We start from the raw sequence: 24623 nt of genomic DNA, 5'->3' as shown, positions 1-24623 counted from the left end.
GGAAGTGACGGTGAATGCCGTTAGCAACTCTTAACCAGGGGAAAACTTCATGAAATAATTTTTGGGACCTCAGGGAAGGATTATTAGGGTTTCAATGACAATAAAATGTAAAGAAAACACAAGGAAAATTTAATTAATCAGTACACATAATTTTAGCTCGTTAAGCCAAACGGAGGGTATTTTGGTCATTTCGTATTCAGAGATGATTTTTTATCAACATGTCCATTTAAGTAAGTGAATTATATGACATAAAATATGAACAAACATTGAGGAAAAATTTATTAAAAATAAGTAAATGGAGTAAGGAAGAAAAACAAAAAAAAATAAATAATGAAATAAAAGTCAAATAATGACATAAGCATGACCTCATTAAAAACTCACCCACCAATTAAAATTTAATAAACACATTTTAAGGGATAATGAAGACCAAAATCACTTCATCTTCTTCATTTGCTATGGTGGCCAAAATCCCTTCATGAGCTCTCCACCATTTTTCTTCCTTCCCAACTTGATTTCTTTAAGTTTTTCACCATAAAACTTATCTTTGTCTTCACAAAAAATTATCCATACACCTTGGGCAAGCTAAAGGGAGCAAAAAGAAGTAACAAGGAAGAGTTCTTACAAGCTTGGGAGTAGCTCCATTAGAGGTTAGTGACTAAATTTGATCTTTCTTTTTCCATTCATGTTGGAGGAGTGAAAATGAGTTTAAATCTATAAAGAAACTTGATAAACATCATGTGTATGCCCATCCCACATTTTCTGCAGCCTTGAATTTTGGTTGAGTTTTGAAGATTTCTTAGAATTAAATTGATATTGTGGCTGCCTTTAACACTAATATATTGTTTAGGATAATGAAAAAAAAGTAAATGCATGATTGGAGATACTAGGGTTAGGGTTTGAGCATGAAATTGAGACTTTGATAATGCAATGGTGAAAGTAAGTTTTAATGGTCAAATAGTGACCATTTGGTTATGTGTGAATGAGAAATGAAGTGGTTTGTATAGTGGGAATTGAAGTTAGTGTGGCTGCCCTTGGTGACCTGCAGGACTGGGCATGAGTCCAGCAGGTTTGGGCAGCAATAACTGGAGTTATAGAGGTTCAATTGGTGCAAGGTTAATTGGACATGAAACTAGACACATAAAGGCACAACGTTGGTGAAGAAACCATGCCCAGAAAATCAAACTAAGTTGACCTAAAGATTGCCCTAATCCGGGTGACTTGCATTCTGCCTGGGCAAAATGACCAAATGAACAGTGTTTATTCATTTATTCATAACTTAGTGTAGAAAGGTCCAATTGACCTGAAATTTTACCAGAAAATAGCTGAGACATAGACCTACAACTTTCACGAAAAAACCTAACCCAAATATGGACCATAACATGTTCAAAAGGTGACCTAAAATCACTGTACAAAACATTATAGATTTGGTCAGTCCAGAAAATCTGGAGAAGTTGGCAATCCGGCCAGTCATGGTATTTAGGCCATAACTTGAGCTAAAAAACTCCAAATGGAGTGATTCAAAAAAATAAATGTAACTAGACATAATAAGGAACAACTTTCATGTTAACAACTTTGCCAAATTCCCACTATAAAAATGACCAATGGAACAGTAAACACAAGGCTAGAAATCTGAAAATTTTGAATAACTAACACTAAGCTTAGAAATGGTATTGGAAACCAATACCAACAACTTTAGAATGCAAAATGTGATATGTTGGGAGTATTAGTGTGACACCCCTTACCCGTATACAGTGTAGCCGAGCAAGTTATGCCACTCAGTGTGCCGGAGCACCAATTTATGTTTCTATTTACAATTTATCCCTTTTTAATTCATTTATTTACAATTTTGATAAATCTAAATTTTTCCGCAAATTTTATAGGAAATCCAGCAGAGTGCCGGCTGTAAATTGGAAAAACAGTTCTTCTGAACCTATTTAAAAACACTTCCAATATAATTTCCAAATCCAAACTCCATTATACATATTTCAAGTCAATCTCAAAATCTCAATCTCAAATCACAATACTATTTTTAAAACTTTTCTGTTCACCTCATCACTTGAAGCATATTCATAAATATTTCTCAACATTTCAGTTATCAACATACATTATGCAGAAAATTTCAATAATATGAAATTTCATATATTTACATTAATACATAATTACAAGAGTTTATAGTTACAATCCAAACTAATACAAAATGCCAAAATACAAAACGCTCCCAACATCCTATGTCCTACCATATGCACTGTAGGTGTGAGGTGACTCGGGACTCCGGATGCAAATTTGAAGACTCACCTAATCTGATGTCTGCTGGGCTCACCAGCTAGGTCTCCAGTACCTGCGCGTGGCAAAAACGACGTGCTAAGCAATTCTGCTTAATGGTGACAATATAAAATAAAATAAAATAAAACGAATATGCAAAATGTGTATTTACATTTTTGGTAGACTTAACTTCTGATATTATTTGCATTATTATTCGATTCAAATTTGGTAAGGTTTATTATCATTGCCCGAGTAACCCATACTAATTGACTGGACTGGATAAACGGGTAAATCAGCACTGGGTACTAAGTACCTCGGACCATCACACCATCGGTCACATTATGTCTCCTGGTGTGCAACAGAACAGCTAATAAGCTGTAATAATTATCGGGGTTAAAACCCAAGTGTAATAATTCAAATAACGTAACCAAAGGCTACTATGTCACAGAATGGCATGGGAAGCCATGAAACACAGAATGGCATGAAGCCATATGCAGTACTGCTAACAGAACCATATTGGCATGCCAAGCTATCCAAACCAATCTTTTTAGGTATACTAGGGCATTTTACACTTTTAAGTTTCACAATTTTTGAAATTTAAGTTTTAGTGTTACTATTCCATTCATTGGCCAACAAAAATGTTGACTTTTGCATAGGCAATAGGTACATTGGTTCCAATATCACCAACATACCACATTTTGCATTCAAAATTTGTTGGTATTGGTTGCCAATACCATTTCTAATCTTAATGTTAGTTGGGCAGAATTTTCAGTTTTTATGCTTTGTTTTTTCTGTTCCATTGGTTAATTTTGCAGTGAGAATTTGGCAAACTGATCAACATGAAAGTTGTTCCTTATTTTGTCTAGTTGCATTTCCTTTTTTGAATCACTCCATTTGGAGTTTTGTAGCTTAAGTTATGGTCCAAAAACCACAACAGGCCGGATTGAAATTTTGTCCAGAATTTCTGGACTGACCATATTTACAGTGTAATGAACAGTGACTACAACTCACCTTTTGAATATGTTTTGGTCATAATTTGGGTTAGGTTTCTTCATGAAAGTTTTTGGTCTATATCTCAGCTTGTTTCTGGTAAAATTTCAGGTCAATTAGACCTTTCTACACTGATTTATGGCCAAATGACCAAACACTATTCATTTGGTCATTTTGCCCAGGCAGACTGCAGATCACCCGAATTAGGGCAAGCTTTGGTCCACTTGGTTTGGTTTTATGGGCATAGTTTCTTCACCAAAGTTGTGCCATTATGTGTCTAGTTTCATTTCTAATTGGCCTTGCACCAATTGAACCTCTACAATTCATGTTATGGCTGCCTAAATCTGCTAGACTCATGTCCAATTCTGCAGGTCACATAGGGCAGCCACACCAAACCCAAATCCCATCACTCAACACACTTTATTTTTGGTTTAAACAGAACTAAATGGTCACTAATTGACCATTAATACCTATTTTCATCATCACATGGTCAAAGTCCCATTTCTCCACCCCAAACCCTAACTCACACATTACCATTCATGCATTTTCATTGCATTTCTTCAATCCACTTACAAGATGCACATTAAGGGCAGCCATAATAACCTTTTAACTTTATTAAACTTATCACAAACAAACCCTAACCATGGTTGCCAAAAATTTAGGGTTTACATACAAATGGTACTCCATCAATTTCCTTATCATTTGCACTCATTCATAAGTATTAAACATGAATTTAAAGTGAAATTTAAGTTTAAGTCACTATCCTCTTAGGGAGCTAATCCAAAGCTTGTAAGAACTCTTTCTTTTTAATTCTTTTTGCTCCCAAAAGCTTCACCAAGATGAAAGAGTAAGTTTTTGTGTTGACAATTAGGGTTTTTGGTGGAAGAAAGCTAGGGAAAATCAAGCTTGAAAAAACTTGTTCATGGTGGCCATGGAGGAATGGTTGACGTCAAGGAGAAGAAGAAGGAAGAGGTTCTGATTTTTTTTTCATTTTCAACTCATTTAGTCTCTTTTATATAAAGTTATGCCATGTATCAAGACAAGATTGGTTGAGAGATTTTTAATGACATCATTATGATGTCATAAGTCCATTTCCTTTATTTACTCTTCATTTCTTGTCTATTTAATTGTAATTAAATTTTTAACAACATTTATTCATATTTTATATTATATAAATTCTTTATTTAACTAGACAAGTTGGCCAAAAATAATCTCTGAAGATGAAATGACCAAAATGCCCTCCGTTTGGCTTAACGGGCCAAAATTGTCTGTACTGATTGAAAAATTTTTCTAAGTATTTTCTTGGCATTATAATGTGATAAGAACCTCAATGACCCTTCTCTGGAGTCTCAAAAATTATTTTATAATTTTTCCCCCGGGTCTAGGGCTCCTAGTTGCGAGAACCGCAACTTCCCACTAGGTTACCCACCACTAGGGCACCGGCTCATTTAACTTGGTTGTATTTTATTTCTAAACTTTTTTCTAAATTTTTCTTATTAATATTTGAGTTAATTATGGTTCCTCACTTTAGTTTAAATATTTTTCCGGACGTTCTAGCTGTCCGGACTGACACTGGTCACAGGAACAGTAGACTGTACGGATTAGCTAAAGTGAGGATGTTACCATTAGAACCAATGTACCTATTGCCTATGCAAAAGTTAACATTTTAGCTGACTAATGAAATGAATAGTAACACCTAAACTTGAATTTCAAGAATTGTATAATTTAAGAGTGTAACATGCCTTAGTACACCTAGCAAGATTAGTTTGGATAGGTTGGCATGCCAATAGGGTTCTGTTAGCAATACTGCATATGGCTTCATGCCATTATGTGTTTTATGGCCTCACGTGCCATTCTGTGATAAAATAGCCTTTGGCTATGTTGATTGAGTTATTATACTTGGGTTTTATTCTTAATAATTATTACAGCTTATTAGCTATTCTGTTGCACACCGGGAGACACAATGTGGCCGATGGTGTGATGGTCCGAGGTACTTAGTGCCCAGTGCCAGTTTACCCATTTATCCAGTCCAGTCGACTAGTATGGGTTACTCGAGCAATGATAATAAATCTTACCAAATTTTAATTGAATAATACTACGATAAATGCCAGAAATTAAGTCTACTAAAGATGTAAACATACATTCTGCATATTTACTTTATTTTAGTTATTTTATTTTATATTGTCACCACTAAGCAAAATTGCTTAGAGCGTTGCTTTTGCCACGTGCAGGTACTGGAGACATAGCTGGGGAGTCCAGCAGACCTCATACTGGGTGAGCTTTCAGATCTGCACATAGAGTCCAGAGTCACCTCACATTTGCAGCGCATTGGTAGGACATTAGGCTACTTTTGGTCTTTTGTATTTTATAAACTTTTGTAATGTATATTATAAACTCATGTAATTATGCTTTTGATGTAATTATTTATGAACCATGTTCAGTAAAATAATTTGAGTATTTCTTCTTGAATTGAATATGATATGAAATGAATTAAAATTTGAGATAATGAAGTTATTTGAGAAATTGATGGAAATATCTTGGTGGTTGACTGAGATGGATAATATGATTATATTGGAAGTGTCTTTAACAGATTCAGAAGAACTGTTTTTCCAAATTATAGTCGACACTCTATCGGATTTTTTATAAAATTTACAAAAAATTCAGATTAATAAAAAATTGTAAATAAATGAATTAAAAAAGGGTAAATTGTAATGGAAATGTAAATTGGTGCTTCGGCACATTGTGTGGCATATCTTGCTCGGCTATACTGTAGACGGGTAAGGGGTGTCACAAAAGTATCAAAACAAATTTCATAAAAACACATAGTTATATCATGCCATTCAAAACAAATATCATCTCAATAGACAGAGGCTAAGGAGAAGTCACAACACAAGGCTAGCTAGCTCAAATATATGGGAACCCATTCCTTTTTTTCTTCTACTGGCACACACCTCAACACTTCAGCCAGAGAAGGAATCAAAATTCAAAACTGATTTCCCCCACTAGTCATGTTAGTGAGGTATTCAAATATATGGTCATGACACTGTGGTTTCAAAACTATCTTAACAATTTACTAAACATTTATTGCCATTTCAAACACAAACAAGTAACCTTTCAACAATTTAAATCAAAAGCATAATAACCATTTCAAGACAATGGTGTCACAATGCAATATTTCAATTCATTCAAAACAATGTGGAGAAGAAAATTTACAGAAATTCTATGTTGTGCACAAACCTTATACGAGTCGCATCTTGGCCTTGACTCGATCCCTCGAGTTCTTTCCCAATATTCTTTTCCACTGAAACACACAGTTTCACAGTGTTTCAGTATCATAACTTATCATAAATCCAAAAATAAATTCAAATTTACTTTTACCTAGCTTTAATATGCTAAACTTGGCGTTCTTTAAAATTTGTGTTTCGGGGTTACTATTTACTACACTATTCAAGTCAATTTGTTGACTTTCTAAGGCTTAATAGATATGGGAATTCTAGTTTCACCTAAATACCACATTTTGGTTACTAAATTTGTTAGTTTTGGTTGTTTACTCAAATTTTAAGTCTTTTAGGCAAATTTGCAAATTTTCAGTTTTGGTGTCTTATGTTGCACTGTTCCATTGGTCATGTTGCTGTTAGAATTTGGCTAAGTTTGCTTCATAGAAATTGTTCCTTATTGTCTTAACTTTATTCTCCTTTTTTAATCACTCCAATTGGAGTTTTTTAGCTCAAGTTATAGCCATTTGAATCATAGCTGCCGGATTGGTCTAACCCAGATTTCTGGGCACCAAAACTAGTTCTGGCAGTTTTAGGTTACCAAATTTGGGTGGCTAAATGACTTGGTTAAGGGCATAATTTGGGTTTTTTTTCTTCATGAAAGTTGTAGGTCTATATCTCAGATTTCTACTGGTAAAATTTCAGGTCATTTAGACCTGCTTAGCTCAAGTTATGGCCAAATGAACAAACACTGTTCATTTGGTCATTTTTGTACAGGGTAGAACACTCACTTCCGGATTTGGCTAATTTTTTCACTATGCTATGGTCACTTTTTGGGCATGATTCCTGAATGAAAAATGTGTTATTTTGTGTCTAGTTTCATTCTCAATTGGCCTCACACCAATTTGGTTTGTAAATTTTTAGTTTTGGTCCCTGAAAGTGACCTTGGTCTTGCTACCTGCAGCATGTCCCTAATCAATCCGAATTTGAACCTAATTCTAACACTTCCAACATACCTCAATTGGCCACAAATGACCATTTTTCAGCTCCAACAAGGTCAAATGCCTCATTTAACAAATTCTCACATTTTTCCTCCCAAAACCCTAGGTGCCAAACCCTAATTTTCATACACTTCAAATCTAATACATTCTAATCACCAATCCATAGCTTACATACATCATTCAACTTAAACAAACCTTCAAATACATCAAATTTACTCATTTTAAACCATAACTTACTGCTGGCCGAATTTACATCTAGTCCTCTAACAATTATTTTTGTTTCATTTTAAGCATATTTCTAAGTTCATTAAGCTATATATACAATGATTAAACTGAAAATTTGAAGTTTGAATTACTAACCTTGTGCAGAATTTTCTTTCCCTTCAAACCTCTTCCTTTCTTCTTTCTTTCTTCTTGGACCTTCCTTTCTAGTTGCCCAAACAAATTTTAACCTTGGCAAAACAATTTTCTATGGTGAGATTTTGAAATTTTCAAGCTCAAAGATGAGCTTTAATGGTGGTTTGGTGAGGGAGAGGGTGAGAGAGAAGTCTCACGGCAAACTTGAGAAGATGACACTTTTTGTTGTTTTTTTTTTTTTTTCCTTCTTTTATGTATTTTAATCCTTATAAAAGACCAATAATTATCCAAATTTTATTTTATTTTTAATTATAATGTTTATTGCATCATGCATGATGTCATCACTTTTTCACTTTTTCTTTTTTCTCTTTTTTTTAATTTATTTTTTCATTAGTTCTTTAATTTAATTCCCAACTCCGAAATTTTCTTTTCTCTGATTTTATTTGACAGTTCGGTCAAAAGTCAGCTCTAGGGGTCGATTGACCAAATTGTCCCTCGCCGGTTCGACCCGATTTGTAAATAATTCAATATTTCTTTTGAATCCCTGACCTAATTATTTAACCAGCTTAACAATTCTTTTTTTGTGATTTTCTCTTTTCCACTATGTTCGCAATAGTCCTAAGGACCGCAGCGTCACATTTTACGGTTCAAAATTTGAGCTTAAATCGACTTCGCAGTCCTTCCCGAGAAGGTCACCCATTGTTGTGACTCTCGGCTCATTTAACCTCTTATGTTCTGTTTTTCTTATTTATACTTAACTAATTGACAATTACTAATTATTTGTGTTCAGGGCTTATCTAGTTGTCTTAGATGTGGTTCTAATCCCCTTAATTATTCGGACCAACACCGGTCACCAGAATAGTGAAATATACTAGGCTATACAAATAGGGGTATTACAAGATCTGAACTTGTCCATTGCAAACACCACTGCTAGGAATTCCTTCTCTGTGGTGGCATAATTGATTTGCGCATCATCGAGTGTCTTGCTAGCATAATAAATAGCATGGAGCTTTTTATCTTTTCTTTGCCTGAGCACTGCTCCAACTGCAAAGTCACTCGCGTCGCACATCACTTCGAATGGTAGCTCCCAATTTGGTGGCTGCATTATTGGTGCTGATATCAGAGCCTCTTTGATCCTGTTAAAGGAGACAAGGCCATTTTCATCAAAATCAAAGGGAACATCTTGACTTAACAAGTTGGTAAGTGGCTTAGCTATTTTGAAAAAGTCCTTGATGAATCTTCTGTAGAATCCTGCATGTCCTAAAAAGCTTCGCACTCCCTTGACTGATGTTGGGGGTGGCATGTTTTCAATGATCTTAATTTTTGCCTTATCAACTTTAATTCCTCTTTCTGATATCAAATGTCCCAGAACTATGCCTTCCCTTACCATGAAGTGGCATTTTTCCCAATTTAAGACTAGGTTTGATTCTTCACATCTTTGCAACACCTTAGATAAATTAGCTAGGCAATCATCAAAAGTAGTTCTATAGACAGAAAAATCATCCATAAAAACTTCCATGATATCTTCAATATAATCAGAAAAGATAGCCATCATGCATCTTTGAAAGGTAGCAGGGGCATTACAAAGACCAAAAGGCATTCTCCTATATGCAAATGTTTCATAGGGACAAGTGAATATTGTCTTTTCTTAGTCTTCTGGGTGAATATGAATTTGAAAGAATCCCAAATACCCATCTAGATAACAGAAATAAGAGTGTTTCGCTAACCTTTCTAACATTTGGTCGATGAAGGGGAGAGGGAAATGGTCTTTTCTGGTAGCACTGTTCAATTTCCTATAATCTATGCACATTCGCCAACCAGTGACTACTCTAGTAGGGATTAGTTCATTGTTTGCATTTTGGATAACAGTTGTCCCACCTTTCTTAGGAACTACATGTACTGGACTAACCCATTTACTATCAGAAATTGGGTATATGATACCTGCATCTAATAGTTTTAAAATTTCTTTCTTGACTACTTCTTTCATGTTTGGGTTAAGTCTTCTTTGGTGTTCGATCGTGGGTTTACTGTTTTCTTCCATGGGTATCCTATGCATGCAAATCGAAGGGTTGATTCCCTTCAGGTCTTCTATTTTATACCCTATGGCTTTGCTATGGATCCTAAGTTCTCTTAACAATTTTTCCTCTTCTAACTTAGACAGGCTAGCATTGATTATAACAGGATATTTAGAATTTGAGTCCAGAAATGTGTACCTTAGCAAGGAGGGGAGAGGTTTAAGCTCTACCTGTTTGGCATTTTCTTGGAGCTTACCTTTGGTTTGTTCCTCCTTCAACTTCTCCATCTCGTAAATCTTAGCTAAGGGTAGGGGTGGATGAGCTGCTAACTGTTGTGCACAGGCTGCTATTTCTGTATTTTCATCATCCACTATGTGGCTGTATACAATATATGCTTCAAGAGGATCTTTAGGATGTGTCTTATGAAATTCCTTTTCAACTTGTTCGTCAATTATGTCAACCTTGAAACATTCATCAGGTTTAAATTTGTGTTTCATTGTGTCGAACAAGTTTCTCCACTTCTTCTTCTCCTACCTTGAGGGTTATTCGCCCATTTTTGATGTCTATGATGGCTCCGGCGGTTGCCAAGAATGGTCTTCCCAGGATGATAGGAATTTGAACATCTTCTTCCATCTCAAGGATAGCAAAGTCCACTGGAATGAAGAATTTGCCCACTTTGATAGGAATGTTCTCAAGAATTCCCACAGGATATTTAACAGATCGATAAGCCAATTGCAATGAGATTGTTGTGGGTTTCAGTTTTCTGATCTCCAGCTTTTACGAGGCATTAAACTGACGCTTGCCCCAAGATCGTAAAGGGCCTTGTCTATTTTTTTGTTACCAATGAGGCAGGGTATGGAGAAGCTTCCTGGATCCTTCAACTTTAGAGGCAGTTTGTTTTATAGTATGGCACTACATTCCTCTATTAGAGCTACTATTTCATAGTCTTCTAGCTTTCTTTTCTTTGACAGAATTTCTTTAAGAAATTTGGCATAGGATGGCATCTGAGAAAGTGCTTCAATGAAGGGGATGTTGATGTAAAGTTTCTATAAAACCTCTAAAAACTTTCCAAACTGCTTGTCCAATTTAGCTTTCTGAAATCTCTGAGGAAAAGGTAGGGGAGACTGGTATGGCTCTAGTAATTTATTTGTCTGCCTTGCTTCCTCTTCCTGATCTTTCTTAGCTTCTTCCTCCTTTTTCTCTGCTTAGCCTTTAGATTTTTCGATGGTTTCCTCTGTCGATTCTACCTCTGGTTGTACTAGAGTTCTCCCACTCCTTAGTGTAACTGCCTTACAATGCTCCCTTGGGTTCATTTCTGGTTGGCTAGGCAGTTTGCTAGCAGCCTTACTTGAAGAACTTGCTTTCTGAGCGATTGATTCCCTAGTATCTTGTTATGAGTAACAAGTTGGTCTACTCTGGAAGTCAGCTGTTTAATCAATTCATTTTGTTGTTGTTGAGCTGCTAGGAATCCTTCCATCATGGTTTCCATGGTCACTTTCAGTTCAGGTTATTGAGGTTAGAGAGGTAGTGATGGCTGTGTAAAGTTTTGACCTCTGTTCTGAAATCCAGGGGGTGCTGGTGGTTTGTACCCTTGTTGCTTGTTTATTGGCTGGTTCTGCTGATTAGACCATGAGAAATTTGGGTGGTTCCTCCATCCAGGGTTGTAAGTATTTGAATATGGATTGTTGTGCTGCCTTTGGTTGAAGTTTCCTCCATTATTCACATAGTTCATCTATTCTATGGAGGGTTCATTGAAATTGTTGTATTTTGAACTCATGTATCCTCCTCCATAACTGTCCTCATGTTGACTGTTTGTACCAATTGCATTGGCTTGCAGTCTTTTGAGTCTCTTTGTGAGCTGATCAAATTGAGCATTTATCATGCTTAGGGCGTCTACTTCCAGGACCCTTGTAGTTCTCCTTGCATTTTCTTTTTCATTTTGTAACACCCTCACTTTAGATAGTCCGTACGTTCTACTATTCCGATGACCAATGTCTAACCGGACAGCCAGAATGTCTTAAACTATAATTAGACTAGAGTGAGGAGTCATAAATAATTCAATTAAGTATAAGAAAAATTTAGGAAAAAAATTATAAATGAAATACACCAAAGTTAAATGAGCCGGTGCCCCGGTGATGGGTGACCCTAACGAGATGTTGCTGTCTTTATAGCTAGTAGCCCTAAACCCGAGGGAAATTCCGTGAAATAATTTATGGGATGCCAGAGAAGAGTCACAGTGGCCTAGGTAGCATTAGAATGCCAAGAAAAGGTTAGGAGAATTTTTAAGATCGGTACAAACAATTTTAATCCGTTAAGCAAAACGAAGGGCATTTTGGTCATTTCGCTTTAGAGACGATTTTTTGCCAACTTGTCCAATTAAGTAAATAAATTATAAGACATAAAATATAAATAAATATTGTGTAACGCCCTCACTTTATGTAGTCTGTACATTTTGCTACTCCGGTAACCTAATGTTTGTCCGGACAAGTCAAGATGTCTGGAACTACACTTAATTGACAGTAAGGAAGCATAAAATAATGAAATATGTGATGAAAAAAATTAAGAAAAAATAAAAGAGATAAAATGTGACTAAGTTAAACGAGCCGAACCCGTAGCGATGGGTGACCGCACCGGAAAGTTACGGCGAGGACCGTTGACTAGCCCTGAACCGCAGGGAACTCGAAGAAATATTTTTGGGACATAATTAAAGGTCTACTAAGGTATAATTGACATTGGAAATATCAAAGAAAAATTAATAAGTTAGTATAAACGAAAAATGAAAATTAAAGAAATCGGCGGTACAAGGAGTAAATCGGTAGTACCAAAAAATTCAAAATGCAACCCGAAGAGGGGCATTTTGGTCATTTGACACCTAGAGTGGAATTTTGACCAAAATGTCCATTAAAAATAAGTAGTATTAAATTTTGAAAATGCCATGAAAATAAGAAATTTGACATATAAAGTAAATAATGAGAAATGAGGGCATTATAACAATTATGATAACTTTGGATTATTATAATGTTAATTATCAATTGGTGGAACTTAGTGGAGCATTAGTGGACCATATAAATACCTAAGTGGACAGATTTTAGCACCCAAAAACACTTCATTTCTTCATTGTCCCACCCATGGCCGAAAATGAATTTCAAGCTTCCTCCATGGGCGTTTCTTGCATGAAGCTTCAATCCACCATTTTAAGCCTCAATTTCTTCAAGTGTTCTTCATTAAAGTTGCTCTACACATCATGGGAAAGCTTTAGGCAGTAAGAAAAAGAAGAAATTTCAAAGTTGAGCAAGCTCCAAACAAAGGTTAGTGCTAGTTTTCCTTACCTCACTTCATTAAAGTTTATATTAAGGTGGAGATAAGTTGAATGGTGAAGAAATTTGAAAGTTTTGATGAGTTATTGATGTGTACAATTTTTGGCAGCCATGGAAATGTAAGGTGCTTGATTTATTTTTATGTGAATTTGATGGGAATTAAGGTTAATTGAAGTAAATTGATGTATTTGTGCATAAATTTCATGTTTTTGATGTGTTTGGGTATTGAATTGAGGAATTGGAGGAAGTGGTAAAATTTTGAGCACTTAGTGAATTTTTGGAAGCCCTGATGAACCAAGAAAAGTGTTGGATTTCATGAAATTGCTTGATGAATTCTGGTACTAAGGGATTAATGGAAGTGTATGTAAATTATTCCTTGGAAACTATGTGTAATTGTTAGGTATTTTGTGTCTATTGTATTGATGTAATTAAGGTTGTAATTAGTGTATTGAGAAATTGTATAAACTGTCCAAAATGACCATGTTGAGATGTGATAAATGATGTTTATGCCTTATAAATCTAGAAATTTGGTAAGGAAAGTTAAGGTGAAGCAATTAGGATGTGTAATGGTTGTGTATTTGATGAAGTATTTAAGGGCAGTATATAATTGAGCTTATAATCTAATTTTTGTGACCCCAATTGGTATGAGGCCAATTGGAGGTAAAACTAGACTCAATAGGGACCAACTTTCATGTAGAAAGCTTGTCAAAAATCTGTCCAGAAAGTGACTCAAAAAGTTACCTAATCCGAAATAGGTAACTTGGCAAATGACCATGTGAACAAGAGCCAGTATTTTGGTCATTACTCACTCACAACAGGTCCAAATGACCTGAAATTTATACCATGGAAAGCTTAGACATAGAGCAACAACTCTTATGAAGACACCAAAGCCTAGAAATGACCAGAACCAAGTCAAAATGCTTGCACAAGTTGGGTTACAAAAACTGGCCGAATTGACTTTGACCTAAAAATGACCTAAACTTTGCAATATAAGTGCAACTTAACCAGCAATAGTAAAATGGCCATAACTTGGTCCATATAACTCCAAATGCCCTGAAACTAGTGCCAAATTTTCACTAAGACAGGCCTACAATAATGGTATTTCGACCAAAACCCAAAAACTTAGGAAACTAGGTCAATTAACTTGATTAATGTGAGGAATGAAAAATGGAACATATTAGTGACATTAAAACTAATTCACCTAGTGTGCATTAAAGGTCAACATTATAGATTGATTAATGAAAGGAATAGTATTAATAAAATTTAATTATTGAACCTTATTATTAGAAACAATTTAAATGAGTACTGAAACACTTTAAATTGTGTGTTTCAGTTAGAAAAGACATTGGGAAAGGAAAAGACCCACTGAGTCAAGGCCAAGAGGCGACTCATCAGAGGTTTGTGCATAACTAGTTTTTAATTGATTTTGTTCTGAAAATTTCATATGACTAAATGACTTAATTTCCTTCTATATTATGTTTATCAAGTATTGAATTTAATTCAATGATTATTGAAATTGTTATAGTATGTATGAATTTAGCTTTATGAAATGGTATTTTAACAAGTATTAAGCATTATTGTGGATTGAATAAATTATGTTTTGGAAAATTTTGATAGAATATGTTTTGAATTGTGATGGGCAATTTGCATGGAAAAATATAAATTCATGTTTTGAATTGTGATGAGCATAAAAATTATTGGATATTGGAATTGACTTTGAATCAAACTGTGTTGTGATTTATGCTCACAAAAAGGACAAAAAAAATTGATGATATTGTTTTGTATCTCACTATAGATGCTTGACTAGGTTATTACTCGTCTCTCACATTTGTTGAGGAGACAATGGAGTTAGCTTTGTTTTGATTACCATGGTACATGCACAGGCTTAGATTCTCCTCTTATTAGAGGTTAGATCTAAGTTTTTATTTGTTATGGCCCTTTCAGAAGTTTCATTATTGTGGTGTGTACTATGCACGATGATTCGACCTCCCCGACCATAGGGAGTTAGAATCCGATTCGACCTCCCCAACCATAGGGAGTTAGAATCACCCCGAAGATGGCCCTTGCGGATTAGTCTTGCATAGTTAGTGAGATAAATAATGGTTTTTGAATAGTAAAGAATTTTATTTTCAAATGAGATTTATGCATAATTGATTTTGTTGGAATTAATCTTTATTTCCATGATTGCTGGAATTACTTTAAATGTCCAGTTGTGATTTGATAAATTGAATTTCTTGCTCAAAGTCATTTTAACTAATTATTTATATTATTGGCAACGAAGATTTTGATTTTTGGAATTTTGTTGAATTTTGAGACTTTCAAATTAATTGTTATAATTTTGTCAATGTATATTGTACTATGTTTTAAATTATAGTTGTGCACCACTGAGTTCACCACTCAGCGATAGCTTTGCATGTTGTCGCAGGTGAAAAGAGCATATAGCAGTTGAGTAAGCTTCCTTGAAGACACATTCAGATCAGCTCCAGGTATATCATAGGTATACCCATGTACATAGGTTTAATGTATACATGTAATAATATGTATGTAAATTATTTGAGCAGTTGTATAAGAACTCTTGTAAAATATTTTGGTATGTAATTAAATGTAAATTATTGTAATGTAAATTTGAGATTTCATTTACCTATATAGTTTTGTAATATTAATTTTTGAGTCTTGTAATCAATGAAATGTTTCTTTTATGATGAGGTTGGTTTAAAAATGAAATGATTTGATTATTGAGATTGAATTATGAGATGAAATGTAGTTTATTGGAGTTGTATTTGAGAAAACATATTGGGAGTGTTTTCCTTTTCAGGTTTAAAGAACTGTTTTCTCAAAATACAGCCGGCACTCTACCGAAATTTGAAAAAAATTTTATAACACCAGATTTTAATCGATGATTTAAATTTCACGAAAGTTGAGTTAAAATCCCTTGTGGTATATTTAATGGGTTACCGGTAAGTGAAGTACGGTAATTTATTTAGGTGTACTACGGGATCATGTTACATCTTACGGAGGAATAGGGTGTGACATATTGCTAAAAATTTAATTAAAAATGAGTAGAAATAAAAGAAAAGAAAAAATGAGAGAAAAGCTTAATAATTGCATCATGCTTGAGTAAGCATGATGCAATTAAAAGCCCTCTACCAATCACAATTAGACAACTACTTAATAAACTAATAAAAGGGAGATAAATGAGACAAAAATTGAAAAACAAATCTATATCTTCTCCTCCAATTTTGGCAGCCCTATTACTCTCAACCTCCATTAGAGTTTTCTCATTTTTCTCTCTTCATAACCTTAATTTCACTCCATAAAACCCCTTCCTATCTTCACTAAAATTACTCCTTATCACTAGAGCAAGCTTGAGGCAGCAATTTGAAAAAGAAATTGAGAAGAATTACAAGCTCAAGTTAGCTCATCAAAAGGTTAGTGCTATATCTCTCCATCTTTCTCTTTAAATTTGAAGTTAGGTGTATGGATTTAGTTAGAAATTCATGAAATTAAAAGAACATACCCATGTATGGACCAACTAAAATTTTTGGCAGCCTTAGTGATGGAAGTGTTGATGAGTTTTGAATGAATTTAAGTTGTATATGGGTGGTCTTGAACATGAGTATGGGACTTATAACATCATTAAGTATGTTGAATTGATGTATGTGCATGAATTAAAATTTGAGAATTAGGGTTCTTGAGCTAAATTGTGAGATTTGTGCTTTGAGGGTGAATTAGTGTTTTAATGGTCTATTAGTAACCATTTATGGTGAATTGAACTTTAATTGGAATGAGTTGAGGCATTAAGAAGTGAATTGGTATGCTGCCTCAGGTGACCTGTAGGGCTGGATGTGAGTCTAGCAAGTTTGGATAGCTGTAACTTGAGAGGTGTAGGTTCAATTGGTACAATGCCAATTGGACATGAAACAAGACACATAATGGCACAACTTTGATTAAGAAACCTTGCCCAAAAAACAAACTTAGAATACCCTAAAAGTTGACCAAATCCGGGTAACAAATTCTGGACTTGGTAAAAGTGACCAAATGAACAGTGTTCGTTCATTTGGCCATAACTCAATGTAGAAATATCCAATTGACCTAAATTTTATATCAATGGAAAGCTTAGACAATTTAGAACAACCTTTATGTAGAACACAAACTCAAATTCTAGACTTAACCTAATGAAATTGTCCACCAAAATCAGGACACCAAATCTGGCAGAACCAATTCTGCCCAGAATTCTGGGTACAGCTTAATCCGGCCAGTTATGGTAAAATGGCCATAACTTGAGCTACAAAACTCCAAAAGGAGTGATTCAAAAAGGGAATTAAAGAAAGCACAATAAGGAACAACTTTCATGAAGAAAGTTTTGTCAAAGTTTTACTGTAGCCAGGTCCAATGGAACAGTGAATTTGGACCTCAAATTCTGAAAATTTGAAATAAAATCTAGGAGGCTAGGAATTGAGTTTGGCAATCAATGCCAACAAAAATAAAATGCAAAATGTGGTATCTTAGTGAACTTAGGCTTAACAAATCTATTATGAATTAAGAAGTCAACATTTGAAGGGAATGGTCAAGTGAATAGTAATCCCAAAGACATAAGAAATAATAATAGAAATTAATACTTTGCATAATTAATGGCATATGGGAAACAAGAAGAATGTTTTGAGTATAATGGTTTATTAAAACCATTGCTGTAAATTTTGATGAATATGAATGATAATTTATATACATAGTGTAATGAATAAATGAATATATGAATGAGACTTTAGTTCTCATTATTGGAGAAAGGATAAGGAAAAATGCTTTGAGTACAATTACACATGAAAATAATTGTTATAAAGTGTGATCAATATGAATGACATAATGAATAAATAAAATGATGAATGCATACTTTAGTTAGAATTGTATTTTAGACATTTACACTTCTGCTATGAATAAAATTTAAAATGTAATAAATTATAATTGGAACATATAATGAAATAATGATACTTATGAACCCTTAATGATACTAATGTGCCCATGTATTGCCTAGACACGTGTGTTAGATTAGATAGATTGGCATGCCAATAGGGTATTGTTTTAGCAGTACTGCGTAAGGCTTTATACCTGTATTCATGGCTTTATGCCCACACTCATGGCTTTTATGCCCGATTACTTGTTATCATGGCTTTTAGCCATACTGATATGTTATCATGGCTTTTTAGCCATACTGACTGCATACGTGGTTGATGTACTGAGCTTACACGTCCCATGGTATGACGGCCCGAGGCACTGCAGTGTCCAGTGCCAACGACCCACTTATCCAGTTTAGTCAACCTGTCATAGGTTACTTGGGCAGTGAAATTTGTTAAGAATAATGTGAATTAAATAAATGAATAAGAAATAAACTAGAATTAGTTTTAAAATTTATTTATTATGCAATGATTCAAAATACCTAGAAATAAATTAGTGAAATGATAAGAAGATTTGCAAAAGAAGTAGAACGTAAATAAATATTACAAATGCGTCTCTCATAATAAATTAAGACTAAATTCAATATTGTTAAATAATTGAATGTTGTATATATTAGTACTATAAAGTTTATACACTAAACATTTTCAAAGAAGGACAAATTAGGATAACCGAAAATTAATATTAGTAATCTCACACGAAATTAAATTAATTCTTAAGCATCAAAATATTGCTTCGGTTTTTTCTTTATTGTATATTATTTTCTTTGTTATATTATAGCACCACTAAGCAGCAATGCTTAGTGCGATGAATTTGTTTTCTCGAACAGGTACTGAAGGTAAAGCCCAGCGGATATTAAACTGGGATCTTGGAGATCAGATCTACAGAGTGTTTAAGGTTATCGCCTCCTCAGCAATGCATGTAAATAGGGCTCACATTAGTCATTTAATGTATTTTGTATAGTATAAATATTTCTTATATTGTAATGTAAACTAGTAAATTGTAATTACTATTTATGCATTGTAAATTAATAAATCGGTTAGTTCATATGTGATTAAATTGTATATCATGTAAATTAATGAAGATTGAAAATTTTTACACATGAGTTAAGAATGAATGGGAATGTATGGAAATGAATATGAAATTGAATTATATAGAGGATATTCGAATTGATGAGATAATTATTATTAGTATGAATGAGATTTTATTGTGAAAATATTGTTGAAATTTCAAACAGGTGAATAGTAAAATACGCCAACTGGTAATAAAACAGGGGAAACTCCGCTGGTTTCTCCTATGAATTTAATTGATATTAAAATATAACGAGAATAAATTATTAAAAGAATAAAGTAAGATAAGATAGGGTACTGTAACACCCCTAAGTTCGGTAGTGCGTTCTGCTGTTCTGGTGACCAGTGCTGTTCGGACAGCTAGGATGCCTAGAACCACACTTCAATATGAATGAGGAGACACAAATAATGAAATACAAGAAAAGAAAATACAAGAAAAACAAAGGAAAAATCATAGCAAAGAAATGTAACCAAGTTAAGCGAGCCGAAAACCCTAGCGATGGGTGACCGCACCGGGAAGCCACGGCGTGGACCGTTGACTAGCCCTGGACTGCGGGGAACCCTGGAAAATATTTTTTGGGACATAAATAGACCCTTGTTGAAGAATAAATATCATTAGAAATATCAAAGAAAAATTAAATAATTAGTACAAAGAAAAGTGAGAAATCGAAAAACAGACAAAACCCAGATATTCAGAAAAATCGGGAATGCAACCCGAACAGGGGCATTATGGTCATTTGACATCCCGAATTGTCTTTTGACCTAAATGTCCATTAAAAATAAATAATATGACACTTAGAAAATAAAATGAAAAATTAGTTTAGTGGTACCTAAAGTAAATAGCAAAAATGAAGGGTTTAATGTGGAATAAGTGGAAATTCAACATATTATATGATTTAAAGTAAGTAAGTGGACCACTAAGAATCATAAAATGAATTAAAAATAATCATAAGTGGGCAGATTGCTCCACTAAAAGATCATCTTCAACATTGAAACCTCCATTTGCCGTGAATGAAAAACTCCGCAAAATCCTCCATGGCCATTTTTCAATCAAGCTCCATGCACTCCTCCATTTCAACTCCAATCACCTAGGGTTCTTCATTAAAGTTTGTCTACACATCACAAGGAAGAGTTTGATACCAAATTTAAGAAGTTTAAGCAAGGTTTAACAAGCTCCAACCATAAGGTAAGTTAGCATTTTTGAAGATTTCTTTGATAAACTTTGTATACATGTTATGGGTGTTGGTTTTGTGAAGGAAATTTTTAAGTTTGAAGAGTATTGAGATATCCATTTTTGGGCAGCCATGTAATCATGTATTGATGAAGTAATTGTACATATATTTGATGAGAATTATTTTAGTTATGATGATTTAATAAACCTAGTGAATTACTTCATATTTATATGGTGATTTTTGGCACTTGGATGGGAATTGATGAATTGTAGGACAATTTGGTGTTGAAGAAGATTTTCGGCAACTTGGGGACACTTGAATAAATGTATGTATTCATGGAAGTGTTGGCAGAATATTGACATAGAAGGATTGATGGATATGTATATGAACTTGTTGTGTAAAGTATATGCAAAAATTTGTAATGGTTAGGTGTGTATGTGATTGTACTTAGAACTTGTAAATTGAGTGTCAATTGGTGTATTGAGGATAATTGTAATCTTCCCAAAATGATGTTAATGTAAAGGGGAATGTGTTTTTGGTAATGTACCAAAACAGATTTGGTAGGGAAGTAAACATATTGCAAGGTAAATGTGTGTAATTGATGTGTGTTAAGCAAAGTAACCAAGGGCAGTGTACATTTTAGCCAATAAGTTTAAATGTGTAACCTCAATTGGTATGAGACCAATTGGAAGTGGAACTAGGCACAAAATGTGCCAACTTTCATTGAGAAAGCATACCAAAATTCTGCTTGCAAGGTGACCTAAGAAAATGACCAATTCGGATTAGGTGCAATTAGGACCTGAAAAATGACCAATTGGGCAGCAGTGAGTGTTTAGGCCATAACTCACTCAAAACAGGTCCAATTGACCTGAAATTTTAACCATGAATAGTTAAGACCCATACCTACAAGTCTTATGAAGACACCGAAGCCCAGAAATGACCATAAGCAAGTCAAAAAGCTTGCACAATTTCGGGTCCAAAAACTGGCCGAACCAAAGTTGACCAAATTGACCTAAAAATGACCTAATTTGATACCATTTGACCAGCAATAGTATAATGACCATAACTTGGTCTACTTAACTCGGATTGACCTAAAATTTTGCACCGCGGTCCACAAGACATAGATCTACAAGTTTGTAGTTTTGACCGAAACCCGAAAACCGAGGGAACTAGGTCGTCCGGCTAGGTCAAACTAGTATTCCGGAATCCAGCAAGTTGCATTAAAATGCACTAAACAAGGAAACGAGTTTGGCAAAACGTACCAAACCTAAAACCCTATCGAGTGTGACATATTAATGACACTAAAACCTAATTTACCTAGAAAACATCGAGGGTCGGTATATTAGGTGATTTAGCAAATAAAGGTATTCAGTGAATTGTTTAGCGAACATTATCGTTAGAGGCAAATTAATTTAGCACTGAAACACTTCAAATTGTGTTTCTCAGTTAACAAGGACTCAGCAAAAGGGAAAGAAATACTGAGTCAGGACCAGGAGACAAATATCAGAGGTTTGTGCACAACAACTATTTCTCTTGAATTTTTCAATTGAAATAAATATTGACTATTTGTATATTATTGTTTTAAATTGTGGAAATGTGTTTGATGAACACTTATTGATTGAAAAACATGGTGAATGGTTTGAAACTGTGAAAAATTGTTTGAATGATATTGATGGATACTTATTGATTGAAAAGCACTGTAAATGGTTTTTGTGGAAATTGAAGTGAATTACGAATTGTGTTGCCACTTTGTGAATGAAATTATAACTTTGGAAATTTATTGGATTCTTACGGATCATTTGAATAAAATGTTTGGAATTGTTTTGACTCACAATTGGCATGACACTGATACTATGTTCCTCCTCCATTAATGGGGTGAGTGTGATTATTCCTCCCTCTTTGACTTATCGATGCAGGGTGAGTATGATTATGTTCCTCCCTCCTTGACTTACGATCGAGGTGAGTGTGGATGAGTTCTCATTATATAGCTAGCTTCCTCCCTCATTGATTTCGATTATTGGGGTGAGTATGTCTTGTCGTGGTGTACAACCACGGCATGTACGGAAAAAATTGTGTCATGGCTTAAATTGTGATATTAATTGGCAACTTTGTATTCTTCAATTATTTGATCGAATTGTGATATTAATTGGCAACACGTATTATTCAGTTATTTGATCGAATTGTGTTATTGATTTGCAAAGCGATATTATTGATTATTTGATCGAATTGTGTTATTGATTTGCAAAGCGATATTATTCGATTATTTGATCAAATTGTGATATTGATCGGCAACCTTTGTGTTATTGATAATTTGATCAAATTGTGTTTGAATTGGCAATACGGTATTCTTAAACTATTTGACTAAATTGTGTTATTATGAATTTTAATAATTTGTGAATGGGAGTTTAAATTCCTTATGACATTCATTGTCTTGAATTTAACTATGGTTTTACGTATCCACTATTTATATGGTTTATGAGTTGTGATTTAAAGTTGTATTTGGTTAATGTTGTGCACCACTGAGACATTGTCTCAGCGATAGCTTTATTCTTTGTCAGTAGACAGACAGAGCAGGCAGACTAGGTGCTAGTACCTCCAATGAGATTTTTTGGGTATAACGAGTATACCGCTTTTTGCATTTTATCTTGTAATGTATGACCACCTTTGTATGTACATATTGTTTTGGTTTGAGCAGTTGTAAATTTAAATTGTAACTTGAGGTTGTAAAATAATTATGAGTTATTTTGACTTGTAAAAAATTGTATTATATTTCCTATATCTCAGCTTTTGAAAAATCACTGTAGATTTGAGTTGAGAAATATGTTGTATTGAGAAAAATGTTGGAGTTGAGATTTGGAAAATAATTGAAGTGCTTTTTATAGGTTTTACAAGAACTGTTTTATCCAAAATACGGATGGCATTACGCCAAAATTTTCTGAAATTCCAAATAAATCAAATGTGTTAGTTCTATCACTTCATATCAAAAAGGTTTTTAACACTGTAAATAGTGCTCACCTTGTAAAAAGAAGTAAGAAAAGTTTTAAAATCCCTTGTAGTATATTTAATGGGTTATCGATGAAGCGGAGTTGGTAATTCATTAGGTATACTACGGGATCATGTTATGCCTTACAGAGGGGTAGGGTGTGACATGTTTTAATGGTATCAGAGCAAAGTTTTTTTAAATTCTGTTTTCACATGTTATTTGAATATTCTTTCTTCACAGTACAACTGCTCAATATCATTGGTTGATACATACAGTACATTACATTATAAATATGCACTAACGGGAGGAAATCTCCTTATATTATTGTACAGGAGGTCTAAGATCCTCGAATTAACTATGGAAGAGGGTGATCGTTCAGTCGATCAATCTATAGAGGCTGAGGTGCAAGGGGATGCTGACCCTACATAATGTCGATGGTTCAAGACACGGCCCATGATCTGATTCTGCTGCTCGATTCGCTCAACAGGCGGTGCAATGTTCCAACAAATGGTGGTAATGTGCCTACTCAAGTCCCAATACAGACACGATGGTACAACCACGGTCTTACGCTAGACAATATGACAAATTGATGAAATATGGGGCTCTGAGTTCAAGGGACGATAGATCCTCTAGAGGCGAGAACAATGGTTAGAAAGGATGGATAGGGTATTCAAGAAAGCGCCTTTGCAGCAGAGGAGCTTAGATTTGAATACTCAATATCTTTGCTCTGAGGATGCTTATGGTGGTGGAAAACCATTCCCCACGATGCAGTAGAACTGCGTGCTAACATGGAATGACTTCCTCGGGAATTCAGTGAAATATGTCACGATGCTTATGTAGACCGGAAAGTTGCAAGAGTTCCTAAGTGCAAGCAGGGAGCGGATCGGTGGCTGAATATGAAAGGGAATTTTTCCGCCTGAGCCATTATGCAGTAAGTCTACTTTTTACTAGTAGGGAGAGATGTAAGAGGTTTGAAACCGGCTTGAAGCCTAGTATCAGATTACAAGTGGTCGGATTCAAACATAACAACTTCTCTGAACTTATTTCTCAAGCACTAGAATTAGAAAGAATTGAATCAAGCGGCTCTTGAGAAAAGAAATCGGAGAAAGCAGAGAAAAAGAGGAAAGTCGTGAGCGAGTTCTAGAAGTCCCTCTTGGAAGAGGAAAAACTTTGGGGATCGACGGAGATAGTAAGAAGTCAGGTAGAGATAGATCTTTTGAATGAAAACCACCTCGATCGGATCGGCAAACTCATGAAACCAGGAATGCGTTGTCGGATCGACTTTGTGAAACTT

The sequence above is a fragment of the Hevea brasiliensis genome, chromosome 14 (assembly GCF_030052815.1).
Source record: "Hevea brasiliensis isolate MT/VB/25A 57/8 chromosome 14, ASM3005281v1, whole genome shotgun sequence".
NCBI classification, from domain to species: domain Eukaryota; kingdom Viridiplantae; phylum Streptophyta; class Magnoliopsida; order Malpighiales; family Euphorbiaceae; genus Hevea; species Hevea brasiliensis.
This window is presented reverse-complemented; position numbering follows the sequence as displayed.